The sequence below is a fragment of the Drosophila sulfurigaster genome, unplaced genomic scaffold (genome assembly GCF_023558435.1).
Source record: "Drosophila sulfurigaster albostrigata strain 15112-1811.04 unplaced genomic scaffold, ASM2355843v2 ctg21_pilon, whole genome shotgun sequence".
Classification (NCBI taxonomy): Eukaryota; Metazoa; Arthropoda; class Insecta; order Diptera; family Drosophilidae; genus Drosophila; species Drosophila sulfurigaster.
Window position 1 is genome coordinate 453,663 of NW_026909710.1, and position 8,659 is coordinate 462,321.

Consider the following 8,659-nt stretch of genomic DNA (forward strand, 5'->3'; position numbering starts at 1 on the left):
TATGCCCATGCTAGCGAAGGTGACATTAAGTTGCTTAATAACGCATGGTAGTTCGGTTTCATCTGAACTGTTGGCTTCTGCCATAAAGTGTGTTGCTTGTGACTCCGTAGTCGTATGACAGACCAGCATGTAACCGAACGAGTTTTTCTAAAATCATTAAATAATTCTAATTAATAATTAAATTTGTACTTAAAAAATTTGTACTTTTAAAATACGTTATGTATTATAATATTAAATAAAATTAAGCACTATGGACTGTGTACAATTTCTTTAATAATTTTGTTATTTTGTATTTTAAAAAACTTAATAAGAGTTGCTTCAGAGTGGGTATAATATTTGTTCAATTCACTTTTTAAATAAAAAATTTTCTATTATGGCTCAACTAGCTCTTATTTGCAGTTCATGGTGCCGAAAAATGGTAGCTGACGCCTCAGAGATATCAAAAGGCAGTGTGTTTACGATATTGCATAAACATTTGGATATGAGGAAGCTCTGCTGAAACTGGGTGTCGCAATTGCTAACACCGCGCTGCATCGGACCAAAAGCAACAACGCATCGATGCTTCCGAGGCATGTTGATTTTTTCGCCGTTACGTAACCATGAACGAAACATGTATACACCACTATACTCCAGAATCCAGACGTCAGTCTTCTGAGTGGGTGGTAGCCGATCAAAGCCGTCCGAAGCGTCCCAAAGCACAAATATCGGCGGGTAAGGTTTGAGATGCATATGGGATTTTGTTTATAATATATAGCTGCTGGATCGACTGAACCAAGATATCAAGAAAAAACGTCCTCATATGTCCGTTGTTTCATCAGGATAATGCACCGATCCAGAAGTCTATGGCAACAATGCTGAAATTGAGCGAATTGAGGTTTGAGCTACTGCCGCACCCCCCTTACTCACCAGATTGTTTTTTTCGGACTTTAAAAAGTTCCTCCAAGGCAAGAGATATCGATCAAATGATGAGGTGATTGCCGATACTGAGGCATATTTAAAGGGCAAAAGTTCATCCTTCTATAAAAATGGCATCGTAAGGTTGGAGGAGCGCTGGGCTGAGTGTATAGCCGTAGATGGAAACTATATTGATGAATAAAACTAAATTTTTTTAAGCCGGAAACTTATAAAAGGTAAAAATTTACAGCAACAGGAAACCTTTATTGAAATTTAGTCGAACATTAAAAATATCAAAAATGCTCGATATATCGATAGTTTTTACGATATTTCTGAATATCATCGAGCGATATTTTTTAACAGCAAAGGCTGTCTGCGGGCGAATTTTTATACCCGCTAACCATAGGGTATTATAACGTTGTGTCGGCAGGAAATGTCGAGAGAAATGCCGAGACGATATAGCCATGTCCGTCTGTCCGTCTGTGTGTCTGTCTGTCTGTCCGTATGAACACTTAGATCTCAGAGACTATAAGAGATAGAGCTATTTTCGACAGCATTTGTTATGATTGCACGCAGATCAAGTTTGTTTCAAATTTTTGCCACGACCACTTCCGCCCCCTTAAATCAAAAAAATCGAATAACAAGCGTAATTGTAAAGCTAGAATTTTGGTATATACTATAGTTACTATAGTAGTTATGATTTCTGAAAATTTGGTTGCGATCAGATAAAAATTGTGGAAGTTATTAAAGAAATACTTTTGTATGGGCAAAAACGCCTACTAACTAGGGGTCTTAGTTGCTTTGGCAGACAATCTGGTACATTGTGCCGTCTATGGTATATTTTGAATGGTGTCCTGTATCGATATACCAAACATACCATTTGGTATATTTTTAGTATTTTCGGTATATTTTGAAAATAATACGGCAATATTTTGCCCTTACTAAAAATGGGTAGCGGGTATCTCACAATCGAGCACACTCGACTGTTTCTTACTTGTTTTGGTTAATCCTTGTGTAAAATGACTTTTTCAACAAGCACATAAATAGTGCAAAGGCACCAACGTGTTTGGAGAAAAGAAAGTTGTGGGAAGAATTGTTGAAATGCAAACTAGGCGTTTATTTCAAAATTTGTGAAACGTATTTAAAGCACGGACAGTGGAAGTTGACCACAATGAAGGATAGAATTTAATGAGAAGGCGGTTGAACGACAATGCTGTTCCACAGACAGCCTGAACTCATCATTACAAAATTAGACTACGCCAATTTGAGCACTCAAACAGAGTAAGTTCAACGTGTTAAATAAACATTTTTCGGTATAATATAATACAAGAATGTATTTTTATTAAATAAACGACATAATAGAGTCAACAATGCTTAAACAAACAAGATCCTTAAGCAAAGGAACCGTGAAATGGATAACAAAATTTGTTCTTTACGCCAGCTGCTGGAGGAATATAAGCAGTTGGATATACACAAATTAGCAAAATTTTCACGGAGACCCAATTGAAAATATTAAAGAACAGAGGAAAGCGATCGAAATTTATCTCTAGAGACATTTCTGCTGCTATTTGTCTGCATACAGCCAGTACCCTAGCTGTTGTCATTGACCTTATGGACAACGAAGATATGCTTGAATTGGATAAGCTATGCGTTTTATATTTCGACGATGTGAAAGTTGCTACTAGTTTTACATATTATAGCTCAGCCAATGTGGTCTATAAGCTCGTGGGTTGAAGAAGTCATGGAAATTATTTAAATACAAGTATAAATTCAAAAAAAAATTTTGTTTGAGAAAAAACCTGGTTTAGCCATCTAGCGGATAATCAATTAAAAATACATATTTTTTCGGATAAACCACATTTGATCAAGTTGGTTCGTAAACACTACATCGATAGCGTATTGGTCATCAACGGTCAAAAATTATAAAAGAGGACAGTTCAACAGGCAATTAGCCACAGCGCTAAGTCTGATTTGTCCTTCTCATTTAAGATTACCGAAAGTCATTTAAATGTTGGCTCCGTCGCTAAACAAAAAGTAAAATTGGCAACTCAATTGTTTTCCAACAAGTTCCATTAGGCGATGCTACGAGTTGGGCTATGATGTAGAAAACGCATGTGATACCGCGGATTTATTATAGTAAGTTATCAGTTATTATTATTATTATTATTATCAACATCAAACACCATCGAAACGACTCAGTCATAGGAGAAACATATCGAGATGCAAACAGCCGTTTTGACGGAAACGAGTAATATTATGTGCAGGGATATTGTTGGCAAAAGACATATGCTGCCATTTCAAAAAGGAAATTTGCTCAATAATGCTTCGTTAGATGGTTTACTTTCTTATCCCTCTAGTGCCGAAGACCGCCTCTAGACGAATAATGTTAAAAATACCGTTATTTTATTATTTTCATTCCTTTTGACTTGGTAGGTTAAGTAGGTTGGTTAATTTGTGGAACTCTTTTGTAAGAAGTGCAAAATGTAAATATTTTTTTTAAAATATTATAAATAGTTTGCTGCTGGAAAAAAATGTGTACCGTGCTGCTGATAGTCTCAAGGACGCAAAATACGAAACCCACACTAAAAATAAGTTTTCGTCAGCTTTTTATTTTTTTTTATAAAGTATCCCGTCTAGAGGCGGTCTTGGGACAATTCGGGAAAAAAAATGTATAAGGAAAGCTTGAAAGGGAAACAACCTATGACATATTTAAGTACAAATAATTGCTTCAGTAGACATGGAACGACGACAAGTGAATACGCTATCAGCTCTTTTCGACGTGGAGATTTAAAAATTATTAAATTCTACTGATTTTGACATTGATACGGATGGAGATGAAGCATTGGAGGACGCTTTGACTAATGATCTTTGCGAGGCAGCACTTCCTGTCAATGAGGAAGATGAAGAAACGATTGAAAAAGTGCCAGCAAACAAATTTGTATGCTCCCCAAAAGGATATGAATACTTCGTTTTCCCCAACAAATTTAGAAATTCGACAATTTATTGGCATTCTATTTTTGATGTCAGTTTTTCGCACCCAAATGTTCGTTCGTATTGGGGGAGTACGCATTTGGAACAATACAAAATACAATGTCAAGAAATCGCTTTGAAAAAATACGAGAAAATTTGCATTTTAATGATAACAGTAAGTTGCCCTCCAAGGATTCTGTCGACCACGATCCTTTAACCAAAATATGGCCCCTCGTGAATCATTTAATGACAAGTTTCAATTAGTTCCGATGCGCCAACACTTATCTGTGGATGAACAAATGTGTGCAATGAAGATGAAGACCTTTCTTAGACAATACTTTCCAGATAAATCACACAAATGGGGAGTGAAATTCTTCAATTTGTGTGACTCTTCTGGCTTTTGCTATAATTTCGAGATATATTGTGGAGCAGGTGACAACGTTGTTCAAACTGGCTCACCAGATCTTGGTGCGGCAGCAAATGTTGATGCTCGATTGTCACGCAATGTTCCGGATTTCAAAAATCAGATTATCTATTTTGACAATTATTATACTTCGTTGCCGCTTCCCGGGGAATATTTTCTTTGGGAACTATTCGCTCAAATCGCATTCCAAATTGTAAGCTGCCAACTGACAGCGACATCAAAAATCTCAAACTGTGTTTGACGATTTGGAAGGACAATAAGGCAGTACGACTTGCTTCGACATACGCGGGCGCAAAATCTTTCCTGAATGAATCGAATTCAAAAAAGTCACGTTTTGTTCGTTCCGAAAAAAAGTATGTTGACATAAATTGCCCAAACGTTATCCAGGAATACAACAGCCACATGGGCGGTACCGACTTAATGGACGGACTTATAGGTCGATATAAAATTGCCGTGAAGAGCAACAAGTATACAAATCGACTATGTATTTACGCATATGCTTAATTTGGCCATGATATTTTGTGTTTGTTCCACCGAATAAACCAGCCCGATGCTAATATCGCAAAATACTAATTGCCAAACTTCCGATCAGAGGTCGCATATGTGCTTTGCATACTAAAAAACTTCTAATCTGCCAAAAGAACCCGGGCGACCGCGACGAGTTGATGGAAAGGAAAAACTTTCCTACCTATTAATAATGTACGTCGTAATGTAATGTACCGTCGAGCATTTTCAATGTTTTATCACGCGCTGACAAAAAAAAACTTGTAAGCTTCGTGGTTGTACTTCTGAAACTCAAATTGTCTGCCGTAAATGTATTATAAACCTGTGCTTTTCCCAAAGACTGTTTCTACTATTTTTATCACTGTTGTGGCGCAGATAATTCCAAGTTTCCCGTATAAAGAATTAAAAACACTCGCGTTTTCTATTTTATACATATATTTAAAACTTTCGGGTTGTTACAATAAAACACACAGAGAGGGGGCTATTGGGGGTGACCGCTTTGGAATAAGTGTAAGTCGACACTGGAGAGGCAAAAAGCCGACGGCATTTTGTAGATCTAACGCCGAGCCCTTGCAAAGCTCGGCTCTGCGGTGGAGAGTTGTGGGAGAGAGAAGTTGAGAGCACTGGACCTTGAGTGCTTTCTTACGCGTGAGCGCATTGCGGGAAAAGCGAGAAGCATCGAGTGCTTTTTGGTCGGCGGAACGGAGAGTGTGTCACTCACCTACAATGCGCTCGCATCAAAAATCACAAATAAGTAAACGAAGTTTTTGTACACAAACATTTGAAGCTTTGGGAATTGAAGTAACTTTAGTTTTAATTGTTATTTTATTTGTTTTTGGTGCTCATATTCAATTCTTATTTAAACAAAAGAATTGATTACCTAATTTTTTGTTGGCCTATCCTCTAGGCGGTCCAAGGTTATAGTCATATAAAACTCAATCCCAGCAAAAACAAACATTAACTTTTGTACATACTGAAACCAAAAATAATTATACCCGCTACCCATAGGGTAGAAGGGTATTATAACTTTGTGCCGGCAGGAAATGTTTGTTACAGGTAGTCTCTGAGATCTAGGTGTTCATACGGACAGACAGACAGACGGACATGGCTAGATCGTCTCGACTGTTGACGCTGATCAAGAATATATATACTTTATAGGGTCGGAGATGCCTCCTTCTACCTATTTTGAATTTGCTACTATATCGGTATACCAAATATAATATCAGGTATATTTTTAATATTTCTGTAGTATTTTCGGTATATGAAAATAATACCGTAATATTTTGCTTTTATTCAAAATGGGTAGCGGGAAATCTCACTGTAGAGCACACTATACTGTAGCTTTCTTACTTGTTGCTCATACTCGGGTACTGATTAAGTACGCTGTTTGATTTATTCCGTTTGCTTCGGGAATTTTGAAGTTTTCGTTTCCAACTCAATGTCGACGAACAAGTTTCAAATCGATATGATACATGATTTTACGAATGCTACCTGTCGGGAGCAGCAGACGGCGCATGTTAATGCAATGCTGTAACAGCGTCTGCCAGCAGCGCTGCATCTGCCAGCAGCGCTGCATGCTCTCTGTTACCGATCGCTCTCTGTTAGCGATCGGCTAATTGCTTTACTCTTGTTTTGACTCTTGAATTGTAATTGCTTGTTATCGTGTCGGTGGCGAAGCTTGGTACACAGTCAAATAATCCAAAGAGTTGGTTACATATACGTACATATGTACCATCTCAATAAACAATTGAATTTGAAATTCGCGTGTTTTATTTATAGACAATAGCCGTGCAAATAAAGCTACTAAAAAAAAAGCTTAGTGGCTCAGCATTTGGAGGCCCCGGCGAGATTCAATATACTCTCGCTAAGTGTTGTGAATGCAATTGATTTGCATAAATAATCAGTGAAGTGTTTACTAAACAATAACTATTAGTGAAACATTTAAAGTGCAAGTGCGAAGAGATATATATACAGTGGGGAGCAAAATTGAGTACATGTTTGCATATTTCACATTTCGGAGCGAATGATAAACAAAACAGTAATGCAAATGGAAAAAAAAGTTTATTTTCTTTATTCAATATATAATTGACTATACATTAACGAGAAAAGATCAACGAAGAGGTGCACAAAGAAGAAAAGAAAACTTGAAAACAAAAACAACTCGTATGTACTCATTTATGCACCTTTGACATTTTAAACATACATGTACATATGCATATATATTTAACAAGCGGTGCATTTCTATTCTTGCATTCTCCGTTGTTTGCGCATGTTAGCCGTTGCTCCGTGGCTTGCGCACCTTCTCCGCTCTCCGTCGCTTGTCTATGCTCTCCGCTACTCCGCTGTCGCAGCTGCGTACATTGCCCGCGCGCGTTTGTAATCGCGGTTTGACGCATTTTTTCTGCTGCGCTGCACAGTAAATTTGATATACAAAGTGAGCTATTGCCAGTTAGCACAAGTGCGGTTAACTCCTAACAATGGAAAACTCGATGAACGAGCAAGCGACTACTGTCGAAAATCGCGCGCGGTTTTTCAAGCGGGAGGTTTTATCGCTTTATGATAGCCTGGTGAGACTCGATGCGTCGCTTTCTGAAGTTAAGCTAGCTGCATTTAATTCATCTGAATTAGCAGTACGGTTGGAGCTATTAGAACGTGCTCAAGCTTCATTTGACTTAGCTCAGAATGCGCTAGAGGAGATCGACTATAATGAGATCGGTAGTGAAACGCGGGACAATTTCGATGAGCGGTTTCTTGAAGTGAAATCGCGTGTTCGAGCTCAATTTGACAGTCGTGAGCGTCAATTGATTCGGTCGTCCACATTGCGGCGTGATGAGACCATCGATTCTTCGACTAATGGCCTCGGTGCCCGCGCTAATAGACGTCGTCTACCCGAGCTCAAACTTCCCACGTTCGGTGGAGGTTATACGGAATACGCGAGTTTTTGGTCAATGTTCGAGTCTGTCATTGACAAGGACAACGATTTAGATGATGTTGAAAAGTTTCAGCATCTGCTATCGTGTTTAACTGGTCCAGCGCTGGATGCAGTTCGGTCGTTGCAGATATCTAGGCCCAATTATCGTGTGGCTCTGGATATATTGGATAATCGGTTCAACAACAACCGACTTGTGTTCCTGTCGCACATTAAGGATCTGTTGGGTACCAAGAAGGTGGAGGCAGGAGCATCCGTGGCCACTAAACTTCGTGAGTTTAGCGATAAGGTAAATGTTCACATGGGGGCATTAAAGACTCTGGGCCGTCTAGAGGAACAGCATTCTTATTTACGTGCTGCTGCAAAAGCTGGATGTGGAAACCCAGGCTGCGTGGGAGGATAGCAGGGCATTGGACAACTCTGCCGCCGATAAAGTGCCGACAGCCAACGAGTTCTTCACGTTTCTGGACGAAAGATGTCGGAAGCTCGAGACTCTGCAATACGCTATGGGTAGTCACACAGTAGGCACACAGGTGGGAAGGAGCTTAAGCCATAACGGCAGCAGGAAGGCGTTTGTGGCCCAATCTAGCCCCAGCATGCTGCAGCAGAGCAAATGTTTGTGTGTTTTGTGACGCGCCTGGTCACGGCATATATTCCTGCCCCATCTTTGCAAATTTGTCTCCCTTCTTGAGGCAGAAAGAAGTGAAGAAGCTCGCTCTCTGCTTTAACTGTCTAAAGAAAGCACACCACACTGGATCCTGCACATCTCGCGCTTGCCGTAACTGTGGTGGACGGCATCATTCGTTGTTGCATTTCGAGACATCGCAACGAGCCTCGTCAGCTGATTCGTCTGCCGCTCTGCAGCCTCCAGCTTCTACGTCTCTTGCTGCCCAATCTCGTTGTTCTGATGCTGCACTCTTGGGTACTGTTGGTGTTTT